Source organism: Seriola aureovittata, chromosome 22 (assembly GCF_021018895.1).
Source record: "Seriola aureovittata isolate HTS-2021-v1 ecotype China chromosome 22, ASM2101889v1, whole genome shotgun sequence".
In the NCBI taxonomy this organism is placed as follows: domain Eukaryota; kingdom Metazoa; phylum Chordata; class Actinopteri; order Carangiformes; family Carangidae; genus Seriola; species Seriola aureovittata.
In genome coordinates, this window is record NC_079385.1 from 6294946 (window position 1) to 6314286 (window position 19341).

Genomic DNA, 19341 nt, shown 5'->3' on the forward strand with positions numbered 1-19341 from the left:
CCTATCTTTTCACCCCTCACACTTTTTTCTTTTTTTTTTTTTCATTTTATATTTGGTTATATTTTGTCCTGTTTTCAATTTGTGCTTGTTCATCTGATTCTAACTCTGCCTCCACCCCTGTATTTCATTCCCCTCAACCCAACCAATCACGTTTCCCAGCCACAGAGTTGAAGATTGCAATTTAGCAGTGAAGGAACTCTGGTCGATTATCATTTAAATATGGCAGTGTTATGAGCTCTTTTTTTTATCCCTGATGTATAATCAGAGCGTGCAGCAGCTCGATCATCATTCTCATTGTTCCCATCTCGCTTCTGCTTTTGTTGTTTCACCTGCGAGTTCATTTGATGATGTGAAGTCTCAAGGAAACACACCCGGGTAAAATGTGACACTGTCATTGGCTGTTTCTCCCGCTGTGAAGACGAAACGTGGCATTGCATCTGAAATTATTTCTACATTGTGTCACACCTTGTTCTGTGTGTGTGTTCACTTCCACAGGGCGGAGCAGAATATTGCTGACCTTCACAGCCTTGTACACAGTGTGTGTGAGATTGTGTGTTTTGTATTTTGTGCAGCATCAAGCTAAGTCCCCAAGGCCTCTGTACCCACCAGTAAGTCAACAAAATACAACTAGTACTACTATTACTACTACAGAACTACTGTTTGAGGTGACGCATTATCGCTTTGCATCGTCAGCGCAAAGCACGGCTCCGATCACCTAGCAACCTTGACAACGTGTAATTTTTTTTCACAAAATATGAAGAAACAAATTTGTACTGTTAGCTGTTCAACTGAGCTGAAACCCAATACTTGCATTTAAAAGTGTTATCCTCAGGCGCTCTGTTGCTGCCATATTATTTTCATTACCAGCGTGCAATGAATCTTGGGAAAGGTCGGGCCACCAAGGCCCCACGTGTTGGAGCCTTTGTTGCCTTGGAAAAGACGGCCGCATTTGCAGGAGCCTTCAATGCTACCGTGTTGGAGCTTCAGAAAGACGCAGCTCCTTGCACTAAACACACCCGCACGTAAGTATTTTTACCGCACAGCTTGTGAACGGGAGCAGAGTGTGTGTGTGAATGCACAGACTCGTCTATAAAACTAAGCTAAAAACATACAAATTCAGCACACATGTTTACAAAACTACAGTTACAGATACGAAACCCTGTTTTCAGCTTTTTTTAATGATATGATATTCCATACCTGGAGTTACATCCTACTTATGATAATTACTTCTCATTCATGTAAGGCACCAGTTACAGAGAGTTTCGGAAGAAGGGAGGCGGAACATTTTAAATAAATAGATTATAAGAAATAAACTACCTCTCTCTATGTACAGTTTACATTCCCTCAAGCAGTTTGCAGAATATGCAATTAGATTTCAAAGCTTGGTTGAAATTACTTGCTTTTATGTGGGTGTCAGGTGATTGATACCAGAGAGTAACATTATGCAGCTCTGATATGAAAACACAGAACATGGCTCAGTGAAATCAGGATAAAACAAACTCTCTGCTTGTTTACGATGATGGATTATCTCACTCGGTAGAAGCTGTTTCTCATGCTGAACAACAGTGGGAACAGCAGCAAATGGCTTCTTGTGAAGGAGGAAAACAGGCGCTCATACAGAAAGTTGTACAATATCTCCAACTGCGCTGACTGAGCACAGAAACATGGATCTGTTCTCTCTTAAAACCTCATGGCTGATAAAAGTTTTGCTGTATTTATCTGATCTGATCCCGCAATCCAAGGACTGTAACTGAAGTGTCGCAGCCAATCACAGAGGAGATGTTATCCTCAACACAAAAGCATGTCAACACTCTGGATATTCACCTTCCTTCTCATGGTTTCACTTGTTTGCATTCTCACTTTTGCAGGTTTAGTAAAGATGTTGTTTAGCTAATTCACTGTAAGAAAATGTGTCTGCAGCTGCTGCTAAACGCTCACTCGTGTGTCATAGTGAAACAGCAAATGGAGAAAACAATGGCAGCAGTTTGTCTGCCACAGTTTCATATAGTGCTCAGAAGCAAAGATTAAAGACTCTGCAGGAGGAGCACACCGTCAGTTGCACTGCTTAACACAATGAAGAGCTGAACATAAAGTTCAGTGGAATTTGACTATAACACACTCAAGGACTTTTCTCATCTGAAGTTCAATCTGAAACCGCTTCTGTTCACAGAAAATAAAGTGACAGTTGTCTGTTTTATTTTTGACATTACATGTGTGTAAATCGCAGGAAACAGAGCAGCTATTTCTACAAACATTCATGATTTATCTGTAATAAAAAGTTAAAGTGATCTGTGCTGCAGACGTTTAAAGGAACCATTTAACAATTCAGGAAATGCTTGTTTACTTTTTTTTCTCCTCTTCTTCTGAGCGTTAGATACCTCTCTCATGTCTGTGTGCTAAGAAGGTTTAGTAGAGTTAGGAGATGATGATGTGATTATCTTAGCTTAGCTTATAGCTTATTTTAGCATAAGGACTGGGAAGAGGGGAAAACTGACTTTCTGGAGTCTCCAACCCTCAGTTTGTGGGGACGACAAGACTCCAGAGAGCTGATGTGAAACCAGAACTCATTCAAAATCCCACTGATATTTATAACTAACACTAATAACTCAAAACCCAGAGAACCGAGCTCTACGGTATCTCATATTCATATCTTCAAACATGTCTGTAATAACAGAGAGAGAAGACTGAACGCTGTGTATGTGTTTAAAAAGGAACAGTGTCCTTGTTACCCTTGTTCATGAAAAGTCCTCAGTATGAATAGTCCTCTCTGTCAGGTGACAGAATGTGACGTAGTCTGTGGATAACATACAGGGTTGGAGGCAGGAATCTGAAAACCTGGGTGAATAAAACCAGTATCTACATCGAACCACTGAAGCTGAGAGAGAAAATCTGTTGTTTTGTTAAAGGGGTGACCCAACTGTTATATTAATATGAAATATGTGTAATTTCAAATCTGGCAAATGGGAATATCACATGATGCAGTCGCCAAATTTGTTTGTAGTCAGTATTAATTAGTTTGTTAACACTGTACTTTCAGCCTCCTACACACAGCCACAGTAACTTCACATTCCTGTTGCACTGCGGATAATTTACTTGCGAGTATGTACATGTGTGTAACAGGGTTCAGCCTACCCCTGAATATCTATATATATATATATATATATACAGTCTACAATAACCCGTTAAATCTCTTCTACAACACTGAAAATGATGACGGTTACAGTCTCTGCGTTGTGTAGAAGACTGTGTTGAGCTAACGGCTGGCAGTTGACTCCAGCGAAGAGACAGACAACGCTCCGATGCCGATTCATTGACTTTTTTTTATTGCTTGGACACAAACTATTCAGTCTAAGGGAAAACCATACTCAAAGGAAACTTAATATACTAATGGATAAACTGCCAAGCCAAGTTCACAAGCCATTAACTAATGTCTAACTCTAATCTGGAGCAACGATTTCTATTATGAATTATATATAGAGTGATAAAGATGAATTAATGCACATAATCATTTTGTAAGTCGCTATAGTTACATTCTCTCTCAGATACATTAATATCAGATTTTAATTGAAGTCACACACTCACCTGGGGGATACAAGCCTGGTCTGAATTCTTCCCCTGGTAAGGCACTTTATATAGCTGCATCGTTACCTTGGATACTGTGTAACCTAGCACTAAATATGAAATATAAAATAATATCTGAAAAATATTAAAGTAACACAAATATGTACACTTTACAACAAAAAAATAATGAAATTACTGACAAAATTTAATTTAGTAAAGTAGCAATTTTAAAAAAATATACTTATATATAGTAATAGTCACCATTCAATGTTTTTAATATAACATGCTAGAGTCCTCTCAGTATATCGATTATAAATCCAGTATAAATATATGAATATTTGTATTGGGCTGTGTCTGTGGCTGATGATGAGACTGTGGCCTCCTGCCACGGCTCAGCGCCGACTTCTGCAGGGATGAAGGTGACTGAGGATGACGAGCAGCCAAACGCCTTCTCACCTGCAGCTGATTTCTGAACGCAAACTGCCGGCCTTAGACAAATGGGAGCGGGACGCTGCAATTACGCTGCGACTGACCTTCAGCTGGAGCTCGGTGATTGAGCTGTCACACACTTCATGCTTGGCCCCATTTACCTTTTCACAGTCACAGTTTCGTCCGAGGGCCAAATATTTGGTTTGGTTCTAAGTGGAAAGATTCAGAGGCTTCCTCGTTTCCTTTTCAGGGCGGCAACTTCATGACCCTCTCTGCCTGATGATTTCTCAATTTTGTTCATCTATTATGGAGAGACAGGCTCTTCATCACTTTGAGCTTCCTGGAAAAATTACTGGGAAAGTTTCCTGGACAGACAAGGGGAAATGCAGCTAATAAATTCTGCATGTCATGATTAAATTTAAATACAGAGGTCAAGAGCCCTCATTATTTGCACTAAAATATTAAAATACTGTTAATATTTTATGCAGCCAAATATGCGGCACTGAATTAATTTCAAAAGAAAAATGTTTGCACAGAATAAAGTGCTTCTGGGGCCGAGCATGTAAGTGAGAAACTTTTATCCCCCAGCTGAATTTCTGATTTGTCCTCGCAGAGCCGTGTTGTGTTCAGGGTTGTTCCCACATGACTCAATGTCAGTGTGACTCGGAAACAAGTATTACTGCATTATTCTCACCTGAAAACCACAACATAGACCAATTATCGTACGATACACTGAGTTCAGATCGAGCCTTGTGGTAGCACTCAAAACACGCTGCAGGTAGAAATAAATGTCGTCACAGTTTTCATGTGTTCATCTCATCTCTTTGTCAGTATGAAAATTTATCTTAATTACATGTCCAGCAAGATTAAAGGAGTCGCACATTTCTCCTCCAGTGCACCATGTAAATTAAACAAACTCGGTTCAGCCCTGCACGTGCAGGTGAAAGAACACAAGTATAAGAGAGGTGATTTCACACAACACAAAGGGTTTTTCTTTTTTGCTAATGTTTCCATTTGGAAAATGATATGTAGGAAAAACATAAGGAGAACTCAAACAAAGTTCTGTAATATTTCCTTAACACCTCGACTTCCTGCTGGTTCGAGGTCCCAGGGCAAAAACAATCGCATTAATTGCACTTTAAATATTTTTATCCTTACTTCTGACCTCATTAAAAACCCAGAATTTGGTGACCCTTCCCTTTGCCTCAAACTGATAATGATGAGTCTAAAAATGAGCTCAAATGCTATTACACAAAATAAGATAAAGACTCACTCCTTGCTGTTCTCCTCCTCTAATGACCAAACTGTTCAAACTGCAGCAAGAAAACTTCCCTGTTATGTAAAAAGTGCCAGTATCATAGATATAGAGTTTATGAATTTCCATTTCATTAAATGTGTTTGACAGCTTTAATAACAAAGACAAGGATAATAACATGAGGGGAGTAAAATTATGCTTTTTCAAATCACTGTGGAAAAATAAATCGGTTTCATTGTGGTTAAGATTTGGTTAGGTTTAGGTACATGCGCGCGACCTGGTTAGGTTTTAAGAAATACAGTAAGTGCTTAGTTGAGGTTAGTTTGGGTTAAAATGGCTTCTTCATTAAGGTAAGGGGAGCTTCGTTGTCATGATTACAAAAATGATGTCACTGAGGAACAGTCGTGGTCATGCTGATGATGTTGACTGTTGGTGGAGACAGCGCTCTCCTGCAGCTCAGTCTCATTTTTGGCTGAGACCTCCTCCCTACATTGACGTCGTCACTCTGTAATAACATCAGCTGACGTCCTCGTTTAGTCTCCAGAGGAATTTGTTGCTCACACGTCAACATGTTGTGATAGAGAGAGAGAGAGAGAGAGAGAGAGAGAGAGAGAGAGAGAGAGTGTTAATGTTGTTATGTGTACTTGGTATTCATAGTGATCTATGACTGATATATAAGAGAACCAGAAACCACTTCAGCCAGAAATGTGTGGTGAATAAAGCGTTCTGAACTGAGCTTTTATTTTGGCGGGCTCACACTGCCTCCTGCCTTGTCAAAGTGAGGAACCTAAACTTCATTAACATAAAATCAAAGGAAGAAATCCAGACTGTTGCTGTGTCTCCCTCACATCAGAAACACGACTGTCTGACAGTCAGGATCTGACAGACTAATATCTGTGTCTAAACCTGTTAATTACAATATCATTACCTCTTGACACACTCAATCACTCATGCTGATCAATTACACAGTCGACAGATGAACTGCACGTATCTCTAACGGCTTCCCATCAGCACACCGGAGAGATCCTGGAAATAAAATCCATTCTGCTGCACTTCTGTTCGCCTCTTGCATACATTGGTAAGACAAATCACACATGGATAGCAGTGGGGCCAAGTCTCTTCTCCGGCCTGATTAGTTCTGCTCCAGAAATGTGGAGAGTGACGAGCTAATCGCAAGACGTGGCAGGCGGAGAGGGAAGGCCTCTGAAGGACTGCAGGGACAGATCGATGATCCATTGGCCCAGCGACAGCAGGAGATGTACGGCTTCATCCAATAAGATGTCAGCACGACGCATGCGAGGAGGACTGGGAGGACAGGTTGTCTCAACCCGCTTCTATATTCAGTGGCTTGATTAAGATGTAACTATTATTACTTTTACAAGCACAACCCTCTGCTTTTGTTGTGATATGACTTCCGTCTCTACAGCTCAGGGCTCTCCAGGTCTTACTTCATACGGAACATGCCATGAAAAGGTCAGACCTCTATTTTGTGCCAGTGGTCCACAGAGACCCCCACACAGATCATGCTCCAAATGTATCAGTGTATGTGGAAAACCCACAGTTGTGTAAATTCATCGGAGCCCCCTGAGGTGTTCGAGTGGAGACACTCTTGACTCCGTGGACGTTTGTTTTTCACACTTTCATGGTTTTTCTGTCTCCGGCAGAGTACGAATTATATAATGACAATCAGGGGGGGCAACTTTTTGCCCAGGGGGAAAGGGAGTCAGCACGGAGCAGGTGCATGCTTCAGTCAACTGAAGTGTGACAGTCCTTACAGTATCTCACTTTTTAAAGTAAAGTTGTCAAATAATGTAATGGAATAGAAGGTACAATATTTCCTCGCACGTAGCATTTGGCTGACCAGTGGTGGAAATATGATCACTCAGTCAGTCAGACAGTGACATTTGCCATCATAGGGCTGGCCCCCGCTGTTGTGTCATGTCATGTTTTATGTATATGTAAAAAAGAAAACTTTTATTCATTTTAAACTCGACATGACAAACCAACCTCATTCTAAAGCCTGATGCAGAGAATTTACACTGGGGAAAAGAAAACTGCTTCTATTACTGTCATTCTTATTGTTATATATTAAATATAAAATCTTATATCAAGATGGAATTTAAGGACAGTTGTGTTTTGGTCTTGATTCCTGTCAGTCCTATTTTATTAAACAGCTTCACTGCTGAGATCAGACGACAGCAACAACTCTACTTGTAGCTTAATTACAATTTCAAAAGGCTCAGAGTTTTATTTTCTAAAATGATCATAGAAACGAGTGCACATGAGAAAGATGTGAGACACTGTAAACATCCAAGGAACATGTGAAGCACATGGACATGTGAACTGGTGTAGACTGCAGCAATAATGTAATCAGCCTATATAGCATCAATACAGCTAGTGTTTGTGGAATGCAAAATATTAAAGAAATGTTAAGATTTAATAATGTTCTTCTTCGTCACATTACAGACTCATCTTATTTACAGTGGTGGAAGAAATATTTAATAAAAGTTGACATATTTTACACTTTTCCTGTGTTTTATTTTAAGTGTTGATCCATAAGAAGCAAGGTTGGATGGTGGGTCCAGTTGGGCGGGGCTTGGGGTGTCACTGAGTGTGGTGACTGCTTTGTTGTGACATCACAAAGTAACACAAGTCCTGACGGCTGGTTTTAAGGCTTTGTTTCTGAATACAGGCTGTGTGTATTTCTCTGTGGACTGAGCACTGAGCACTTTAATAGTATTAATATAGACCTGCTTTATAATCAAACAACACATGGACATTTACCTTTATACAGTATGGGATCTTTAAGTCAAAGTAGCAGCACCACAATTTGAAAATGCAAGTTAAGGTCATGCAGTCAAAATGTCAAAGTACTATAAACAAAACATACTTAAAGTTTAAAAGTAAAAGTGTCACTATACAGCCAGCATGTAAGCAGGGTTTTGACATTGCTGCTGCCTATGTTAGTTGTATGTTGTGCAATTATCATTTACTGTATAACAACACATTGTATTTCATATGCTAATTACACCTTTTTCAAATTTTCATCTGCAAAGTAACTTGTAACTGTAGCTGTCAGTAGTGGTGTGGAAGTATTAAAGTAACACAGAGTTACAGTTCTTTAGTGTAACCGTACTCAACTGCAGGACGTATATATTCAAATACTAAATAATGGTGTTTTTCCTTGGTTTTCATTTGATTTCAGGTTCAAATGAGTGAAACAGCGCCCCCTCTGGGTTGCAGTGGCCAGTAAAGGTTAGTGTGTGTGTGTTTGTATGTGTGTGCATGTGCGCGTGTGTGTGTGTAGTCTGACATGTGACCCAGTAGAGAGACCAGGTGAAGCTGATTAGAAATCAACTAGAAGTGTCTAACTCACTGTGATGTCTGTGAAACTGAATGAACTGGACTCTGAGATGAACTGAGAAGCAAATTATCATTTGACCTCACAAGTGGCAGCAGAAGCTTCACTACAGTTTTCTTTAAGAAACCACTGGCAGAGCTAGCTTGTTTTCCAGGATTGCTAATAGCAGCTACTGTGCCTCTGTCAGGCTAGCTAGCTAGCAGCAGTTAGCAGGAGTTTTGTCAACAAACAAACAAGAGTGCAGTGGGATATTGGAGTTTATGGATATGGACCACATATGGACATGGACCACAAAGAAGAAAGGGCTTCAGCTTCAGATGAGGTGAGTCAAACACACCCTCTGTCTCTTTGTTAGCTGGTGTCTTTCCTCATGGCTAAATGTCTCTTCATGACTGTCTGAGTGTTTAATCGCTCCTCACTGTACAGCTGTTGGTGCTGTAGAGGTTTTATCATACACTGTGCTTGGTGTGGCTCTAAACTGCTTGAGTAAATAATGTGTAATTTCTCTGGTTTGTCCTGGTTGTTGATTGTGAATGAGTTTGTCTGTTAGTCTGGCAGTAGCCTGTGAGAATATGGACAGTCCCGATTGGTTTGGAGGTTGTGCTGTATAAGTCATTATTTTAATAAAACCCTGTAAGCCATGTATTTGATACATGCATTGATACCTGAACATGAATTTTTAAGTCTGTGGATGCTTCATCATTAGTCTGTTCCTCTATATTACCTTTGTAGTGCTGTGTATATTTTTATATGCTTAGAAAATACATGCGAACACATAAGTAAGTCATGTATCTATCATATATGTGCATTGTGATATATGCCATCTTAGAGTTTGGTGTATTCCACAAAAGTACAAATCTGGATTTGTTAACTTTGTTAAATGACATGTTGGTGATATGTTTTATACTTTCATTTCCTACAACAACCTGACCTTTAATCTAAATGAGTGCTTAGTTTTAGAGTTAATTTAACTGGTCTCTCTAAATCAAATGGTCCTGGTCTGGCCCCTGTAACGGAGAACATTTTATTTATAGTCACTCTTTACCCGTGAGTTTAGAGTCTGTACATCTAGTGTTGGGATGTTTATGTTGTTTCAGGATACCCTGGTTCCACACCTCCTAAATATATCACACTTCATATTCTTTTTGGTTTTCCAGTTATTAGGCGTGGAGCATATTTTTTTGTACCACAGGAGGCAGGACAGCTGGCAGGATACAGTGGGGCTGAGTGGGAGTAAAGTTCTGCTTCATTATCCATGTAAAACATGAAGTTGATAAACAGGTAGTTGTGTTTTACTTTTCTTACTCTCAGAATTGATTCTACATCTCTATTGCTTTTCTTGTAAATAATCAAAAATCTACCAACATGTGTTTTTACTTTATCATGACAGCAGCAGAGATAAGGGTTGGGGTTGATTACATCAATAACTAAAACTTAGGTTGACTTGGTATTCAAGACTTGAGACAGATGACTCAAATGGACTTTTATTTTGAATTAGATGCATAGATGCATTTTTCTAGATTTGAGATGTGACATTTTATTTCTGAGCCATGATTAGTTGATTTCCAGCACGATGCCCACAAACCTGGCAACCTACTAGGATGCAGAAGACCAGCAGACGCCCACAACAAACCAGCTCTCATGTTAGAGGGGCTAAGTCCCAAAATACTAAAATTTGCATTGCAGGAGGAAAGAGAAAATGGCACAATACGGTTTCCACATAGAGATGTATAGTAGCAGTAATAACTAGAGGGGCATATCAGTCTAGTCCATACCTCCACCACAGGAGGCCAAGCAATCCTACAACTTAAAGAAACTAATAAAAAAAACATTCCTGCATCCGCGCCTTTAACCAGATCTGCACCAAAATTTAGTGTGTTCCTCCCTGGACAGTTCAGCAGTGTTTGTGTAATCCTGCTGAAAAATGAACAAGACACAGGTAAAAAGCTGCAACAGATTTCATTAATGTTGAGAGTAAAACTAAACTTTTCATGACCTCAGTTTTTAACTGATTTACACATGGAAACTAAAGATCATCAGAATTTCACTTGCCTTGGTTTGATTCTCACCTCAGGAACTTGAAACTCAAAGGTTAAGACTTGAACCTGTGTGACTGACTCCCACCTCTGATAAAACGCTAACGAGCTCTCCAGGTATTTTAGCTATTAAAGGATTAATTTGAAATTTTGTGAAATACACTGACTGTCTTACAGAGAGTTACATTAGACAACTGATACCACTCATACTGTATCTGTCTGTTCAATATGAAGCTAGAGCTTTTTACCTGTGTCTTGTTCATTTTTCAGCAGGATTACACAAACACTGCTGAACTGTCCAGGGAGGAACACACTAAATTTTGGTGCAGATCTGGTTAAAGGCGCGGATGCAGGAATGTTTTTTTTATTAGTTTCTTTAATTTGTAGGATTGCTTGGCCTCCTGTGGTGGAGGTATGGACTCGACTGAGAGCCTCTCTAGTTATTACTGCTACTATACATCTCTATGTGGAACCCGTATTGTGCCATTTTCTCTTTCCTCCTGCAATGCAAATTTGAGTATTTTGGGACTTAGCTCCTCTAACATGAGAGCTGGTTTGTTGTGGGCGTCTGCTGGTCTTCTGCGTCCTAGTAGCAACCATGGTTAGCTTAGCTTAGCATAAGGAATGAGTTAGCCTGGCTCTGTCCAAAGGTTAAAAAAAATCTACCAGCTCCTCTTAGCTCAGTAGTTAACAGATAGATTTAACTTGCTTGTTTAATCTGTAATAAGTGTAAAAAAAACATTGTTGTGATTTTATGGGGGTTTATGTGTCGGAACCATCAACTTCCTGGAGTTTCTGCTGATTGCCTGGCAACTGGTCTCGGCAAAAACATTTAGATGACTGGCAGTTAGTTTGGTAATAAGTTGAGTAGGAAGGAGCAGGTGAGAGCCTTTTGGAGTTGAAGTTGCTACTGACCAAACTGGAGAAGGTCAGTCCCAATGGCTCACCTGGTAGAGCGTGTACCATGAATGCTCAGTCCTAACCGCAGCGGCCCCGGGTTCAAATCCAATATGGCGTCAGCTCGTGGCTCGTCTGTGACTGAGGACACACTGATGAGAAGGTGCTGCAGGACTCGTCCTCTCACAGACGTGAGTCCTGGTCCACGGCAGAGCCAGGTGTATGCGAGGTGTTACCGTGTCCTTCAGCCGCCCGTCCTGCTTCAGATGAGTTTACACGCTCAGAGTGATTTCCACACTAAACACTTTCTCGTCTCTTGTCGGGACGGATTGAGACAATGTTCCTCTACAACATTAAATTCTCTCTAATCGTCTTTCCTCACCTGTCCTTGTATTACCTGTGCCTGCCCATCCCTCCCTCTCTCCCCCCTCCCTCTCTCTCTCTCTCTCGGCTGACTGACTTGCTGAGATGGACGTAATGAGACAGGTCCATGCAGGGAGGGAGATGGAGGCAGGGCCACGAAGGAGTGCAGCCGTAAACAAGGTGAAAAATAATCAGGTGACGGCGGCCGCCTGCAGCTCTCTGAGGGCCCGCTGCAGCCACGGGCCCCGCAGCCGGCACAGCCATGCACCACTACATCACCCTCTCCTTTTAGAAATTACTTTTCTACCTTCAGTCAGCTCTCGTTAGCTCCCTCACAGCTCAGCTCTTTTCTTTATTTGTTTTTATGCCGGTCTTGATTTAGCATTGACTCGCTTTATTCCTTGTTTGCTCTCAGCTTATTTGATTATTTCAATAAATCATTTCTTACATCTCGAGTCTGTGACCTCTGCAAGTGACAGTGTAAATTTCAGGTTCAATGTTTAAGCTCTTTCCAGACGTTTTTTTTACTCTTTCTTTTGCTTCTGTATGGTGCGTAAAATACTTTAAATTAAATGTAGGGATGTCAGTGATTGATAATAATTCAATAAGTTAATAATTTAATCAATTGAAAACATATTAAACACCAATGAAGAAGATGAGGACGTGTGGCGTAACTGTCAGAAAATGTGCTGCAGTTTACCGAAATGCTCAGCAGCACTTACAGGTGGCGAGGTGCTACACGTGTTGGCTGTCCACCCGTAAAACAAACGCACCTTCTCACCATCCAAGGAAGGAACAGTGCTGCCTGAAGTTGGTGTAGTCGTGTAGTGCAGCGAGCTGTCTGAGACTGGGGGGGGGGGTCAGACAGCTGAGAGCACCGCTGGAGCTGTAGCGCTAACATCCAGGACAGGCAGCGCTCTAATTAAACTCACTTCAGACGTAATCAACACAGAAGTGATGACCGGTGTAACGACCCCCACCCACCCCACTCTTGCTTTGAGTGTAGATGGTTGCTTCAAATGTTGATTTCCTGGACTAATGAAGACATGTGTCCCGGCTGAGCAGATGTTTCCAGCTGCTGTTCTGAAGTTAGCTACAGTGAACAAATCAAGTGTGTGTGTGATGTCGTTTAAAAGCAGGAAAGCTGCTTGAACCTGTTTGGTGTTTCTTCAGTGACATTACAGGCTATTTACTGTTGAAGGCCGCAGCCTTCTGAAGGGATAATGGGTCGGACATTGTTTTCATTAACAGATTTGTTCATCAGGTTTAATGTTTGTTCTCCAGTGGAGCCTGAGAGCTGAGCAGTATTATTCATTATATTTTATAGTTGGGATTGTGTCTGGCCAGTCGTTGAATAGCAGCAGACAGGAGTGGGAGCTCAGCGGTTTTAAATTAAGTCTTTATATTGTGTTGTTTGATTTTTAATTCAAGCAAATTGGTGTTTATTTAATCTGTTTTTTAAATAATTTACTCTGGTTTTAAAAGACAATTTTATCATGAAAAACAAAAAACTCTTATCTGACAATTGATTGTTAATGAGGCAAACTCATTTATGTCCCCAATTAAATAAGGCAGATGGATTTAACTATATCTGTAAACGTTTATTTCTTCTTTGGCCCAGTCTGATCTGTTAGTGATAAACAATCAAATTAATTCAGTAATCAAAGGGTTTAGAGTCTGTTGGAGCCTCTGTACACATCTCCTACCTTCAGTCTGCACAGTGTGGAGGGAACAGCTGCTCACCAGCCAGCTGTTTTATTTTCACTGTAGAAAAATGAAAGAATGCCCTCCAACGATTTCTTGACAATAAAAGTAAAAATATTCACTGTTTTAAAAAGGACAAAAAATCAATAAAACAAGCAGCTCCCCCACCAACACTCCCACCAATTAAATGTCTCATGCTTAGTAAATTTAGCAGGTATGAGCACCAGAGATGAAGATGAAGAAAAATCCAATTCCAGGTGTGACTGTGTGAGTCTCATAAACAGGAAGTTTGTCGCTTCCTGTTTCTCTCATGCTGGAAGGCAGAGTCGGTCTCACCGGGGCTCACGGTCGAAAAGTCACAATAATCTCCTTTCCGAACCACTTCTCCTCGACCTCGATGGAAAACGTCGTGACGTCGAGGAAAAACTTAGTTTAAACTAACTGAACAAAGAAAACAGGATTGAAATGCCGAAATAAGATGACATGAAAGGAACATACATAGAGGCAGTAGATGATGACGACTCCTGACTGGATTTGAAAGATGATAAATCTATAATTATGGAATTGGACTTCAGTCAATCAGACAAGGATTTCCATCAGTTCTGGATCATGTGACAAACATAAAACAGTTTCTCTCTTGTTTCTACGTTTATGTGGGTCTGCCATAGTGAAACTACGATAGCGCGTCACTTTAAATGTTGCTGCGGTGAGGAATTGTTGGACAGCATTAACTCCTTTCCTTTCGTAAAGAAGGGTCCAGTGTTTCCTATGCTAAAGGAGATAAGAGAGGAAGCATTGAATCTCCTTTCCTTATCATTAGAGAATTCGAGCAGCTCTGATCGTGGCTGCCGCTCAGATACTTCCAGATCATTTCACTCAGTTAGGAACCTTCCTAAGCAAAAAAAAAAAAACTTTTGGACCACAGCCCAGGTCTGTGGTTCAGCTGGGACACAGTGACAGATGACCTGCCCTGTAACGGTCTTCAGAGCTGGCCGGTTCAGCTGTTCCCTCCACACTGACTGAGGCAGAGTGTGAAGGTGGGAGCTGTGTACAGAGGCTGAAGCAGCCTCTGAGCCGTGAACATGTTTAACTGCAGACTTTTTGTTCTCTAAGAAATGATCATAGTTTTTATTCAAGTTAGCTGAACAAAGATCCAGAGGAGTTTAATATGTAAAACTCACGGGAGCAAAGTTTCATAACACACTCAAACTATGTTGTTAGACCTGCCCATTAGACTGTGGTAAATGAGACCTAAGTGCCTCTCTCTCTCTCTCTCCCCCCCCCCCCCCCCCTCTCTCCCTCACACACACACACACACACACACCAAGTTAACCCTGCAGGGTTAACCTAAGCCCAGGGCAACTCGACTCATACTACACTTCTACTCACCCATAGTTTCATGACGTTCTAATTCAGTGGTTCCCAACCTGTGGGGCATGGTGGACTAGTGGACCATGATTGCAAATGGGCTGACAAATCATTTACAAAACTGCAATATTGAAGAAAAGATGTAATATAAAAAGTTTTTATCTTTTAAAACATTGGAAATGTTGAAAAATTCCTTTTATCCTTTTTTCTTGTAGTAAGATCTTTGACGTTGTGTTCCATCACGTTCCGTTACCCTATGAGGAAGAGGAGTGACCTCTCTCGCTCTTTCATGGATAACCTGAGTGATTTACAGTGAGATGAAAAATACATTTTATGGCTTTGTTAAAATAAATATCACAAACAATACATCTCTCTCACCGACTGTCCTAAACTTCTTTTCACAACTAAAAAAGCAGCAGGATAAGAAACTGAACTAAATGACATGTTCTGTCTGTGGATCTCCTCCGCTCGTAACTCACAGCGCAGCTCCTGCACACAAGCAGCTTCATTTCAGTGTGTGTGTGTGTGTGTGTGTGTGTGCGCGCGCGCGCACGTGTTGCAATTAATTGAACACTACAAATAATGAATTACTACATTCAAAATCAAATATTGTCTTGACATTTGCAAAGGCATGAGAAATCTGCGATAGTTCTGATGATCGTCGACCACCGATATTATTCATCGTCACAACCCTATTAAGTCCTATCACTGTGATAGACCAATCAGGAGCTTTTATGTTGTTGGACCACATCATATACTTGTTTGCTATTTCAGTGTGATTGCGCGCTAAAGGATGACATCCATGGCAATAACTGGAGTATCAAAATGGAAGTGATCTCTACTCTGTCAAACAAAAGAAAAATTGAGTTTCCCCTGTTTTCAGTTCAGTCCTGAATGTTCCATCATTATCGTTAAAATAAAAAGTGCTCTGAGCAGATATTATTTGGCCTGCGTATTGTTCCAGGCCGGATGTGGGCCACCAAACTTTTTTGAGATTTGTCGAGTGGGCCATGAGTTGGAGAGTTTGTCCTATGAAAATTCTGAATTGATTAGAAAACACATCAATAGTTTACATCCATTAAAAATCAAAACAGAGGAAACAGTCTGTGGCTACTGTTGTGTCTTTGTGTCACCAACAAACACACAGGTGTATAATGTGGAAAAGCTCTCGTATTTGTTCTCTGAAGATGAGGTAAATTTGTATTTACATTGACTCGTGACAGAGGCTTTCATCCGTAGTGAGAGACATCACTCACTTAAAGTGAATAAAGACGCGCAGAATTTCACTTGAAAAAGAATCTGTCAGACAGGAGTGAGATGATTTGTCTTGTTGCATTAGCTTCAGTTCAGTGGTGTAGCTGACCCTGGCACATCTCTGTTGCTTGTGAGAATGTCACATTTGATTCATGTTCATTGGACTTATGAATAAACAAACCGCACAGTGTCACACCTGTATTTAATTTGACAGGTTGAGGTTTTGATCACATTTAATCAGTTCTGTGTTACGGAGACACTAAACCGTGAGGGCGGCTCTGCCGACGGAGCCCAGGGGAAGTTGACTGCATTAAAGCATCGCAGTCTCTACAGTAGCTTTTAGTCATCACATGTTTATTTCACTGATCGGCAGCCGGGACAGCACAGAAAGAAAGCACACACTAAACATGTCACAGAGGAACAAACCAGGCGAGAATATAAAAAACATGATCGAGACACCGGTGCCTCAGTCGGGACGTCATGAGGTGCTCCAGGTGTCTTCCACTATGACACATTACACAGATTAAAACGAGCAGCTAATGCTCATTTTTGTTCCTGTCATCTGTTGGATTGGATTATTGCGTCATCTCAATTTGCCATTAAAAACCCCCTCTGATGAAAATCAAGTGTTTAACCTTGTTAAGACCTATGTGATGTTTGTTTTATATAATACAGACATATCATGAGTGACATACACAGTCAACTGCATGACTGAGTGTTTCCACCTTGAACTGCAGTGAACCAATGACAGTCTCATAAAAACAGCTTCAGACAGCCAGGGTTTCATATGTCATAAACCTAAGGAACCAATCCTGTCAACTTTGGGGACGGGGGACGGGGCTAAATAAACCTGAAACCTTGTCGGTACAGAAACAGAGTTAGCATTAGCACAACCACTAACATCGTGTCAGCCACTGCCAGTTACAAGCATAAACAAATAAAAGATGCTAACTGCGCTAACAGTTCTGATCCGTCTGCTAGTCTCTGATTCTGGTCTCAACAGACTCCTCATCTGAGTCTGGGTCTGACTGAGGCTCAAACATGAGGCTGAGTCTCTCTGATGTTTCCTCCTCTAACCATCTTGACACTCTCTGCTCTTTCACCTGTCCACCTGGAGCAAGCAGGTGGTGGGCGGGGCACAAGGCCTGGTCCAGATTTCTCAATGACAAAGTAAGAGTAGATGAGCTTCAGACCCAGTTATTGATTTTTGAAAAAATTATTTTTTCACTTTTTATGTGGGAAATATGTTAAACAAAATATTAATCACAGCAGAGGATTTTTACAGAGTTTTAAACATGTCTGAAGAGGAACTTTAAGGTGACTGATGCTTGGTGACTCTTCTCCAATACTGAACCATCTAATTTCAAATTAATTATATTATAAATTTCCAAATTCAAACATTTCTAAATCCTCTCAGCAGAGAGCAAATGGTTTTGTCTTAGAGGAGGGAATAGGATGATTACGAGTGTAGATTTTCAACAACCTTCACCAACAACAAAAAAAAAAACAATGATCAGTGACAGTGACTCAGCTGCTTCAGTGTTGAGGAGTTTGTCCTGTGTAGTGTATCCATCATGGTAAATGTCAGTTGTAGGTGACTGCAAAAGGCTGTTTCTGGTTCGCATTTATTTTTACATTTTACTGCAGTGTTATAAGATCTACAGTCAGCGCCTGCTCTCAGTTTTCTTCCTGTAAGAGGAAATTGAGTCATGTGGTCGGCTTTGATCTTTACCTTGCCGCTGTGCAACACTCCAGTGTAAACAATAAAGGTAAGCCCGACCAATCGCGCCTGTTTTTTTTTCCCCAACTCGTGCTATAATCAAGGTTACGGAGGCTGAATCGATGCGCTCGTCCAGTTCTGCTGTAAAACCATTTATTAAAACATCAAATACTGGGCCCTGGTGGATGTGTGCCCAGTGATTACCTCTGCAAATCAATTAAGCCACCGAGTAATTGATTGGGTACGAGTCCACGGTTCCAGGATCTTGTGTTTTTGGAGCGAGTGAAGGTCAGCGCGTTGGACCAGCTTTCCTCCGGGTTCTTCTCTTTCTATTGAAGGAAGAGGAGTTAACATGAAGGCCTGAATCAATAGAGAAGGGATTGGATTTATGTTTGTGGGTCTCTGGCGAGTAAAGAAATAGATTGCAACGGTGTAATCAGTGATCGCATGTTCACTGAAACAGCATTTCTGCACAGCAGGATGAAGATCTGGTTTCTAACTGTTGGAAAAAGTGAAATATTTACACACAAGACTGAGATGTTGTGATGAAGACACAATCCCAAAGGAGGAAAACACTTCAAATCAAAATCTTCTGCAGCTTTAAAAGACACCGACACAAAAGGGTATTGTTCTATATTTGACACAGAATATAATTCTTCATTAAATCGTGCTCTGCCTTACCTCACAAATACTGACGTGAGTTTGAGGCGAGTGGACGCCCTCAAGCTGGGACCAAATGAAGGCAGGAAAGTGAAAGAGCCCCCTTCATCCTCTGCCGTGTGAATCGGAACAGAAAAGCACCAGAGATCACAGACAACCAGTTCAACAATGGCTGAATTCCCTGCAGCATAAAGATGTGAACGTCAATGCAATTAAAGCGGGTTGATCCTCAGGGTGGCGTCACGAGTTTCATTAAAGACACAGGTAGCGGCTGCAGCTCTGGCTGAACATGCGAGCTCGGCTCAACATTAGTGGCCGTCTCCTCCGAGGCCGTTGCCATTATACTAGGAGAGGCAGGTTTTCCAAGAAGGCAATTATTCATTAAATTAGTGTGGAAACGAGGTTCTGCTGGTTGTGTACTGATGAATTACAGTGGCCAGTAATTTGCACGGTAATTAAAGATTTGAGCTCCTCACTGCGCCGTGAGCATAAATCACATTTGCAAAGATGTCGAGCAGAATCTGTGGAGCGCTCCGCCTCGGTCCAACCAAACTCTGAGTTTAAACAGTTTGAACTGAAGCTTTTATCACACAGACCTTTCTCAACCTCACGGAATATGGTTTCATACACTAATACTTAACTGAATTTGAAAGCCATGTCACTAGGGAGAACAGTGTAAAATTGCTGGTTACCGATTGGTTGGAATAAGCTCCTGTGCAGTCAGTGATGCTTC

At 41.0% G+C, this 19341-nt stretch overlaps 1 long non-coding RNA gene across 1 annotated transcript in view; it reads left to right on the forward strand.

Annotated features, from left to right (window-relative positions):
* Positions 1 to 8633: 8633 nt before the first annotated feature.
* LOC130163320 (uncharacterized) overlaps positions 8634 to 19341 on the forward strand; it is a 91644-nt gene continuing 80936 nt past the window's right edge. Inside the window, exon 1 of the long non-coding RNA XR_008826462.1 lies at positions 8634 to 8928. This is a non-coding gene — a long non-coding RNA (uncharacterized LOC130163320). The remainder of the gene's footprint in view (positions 8929 to 19341) is intronic.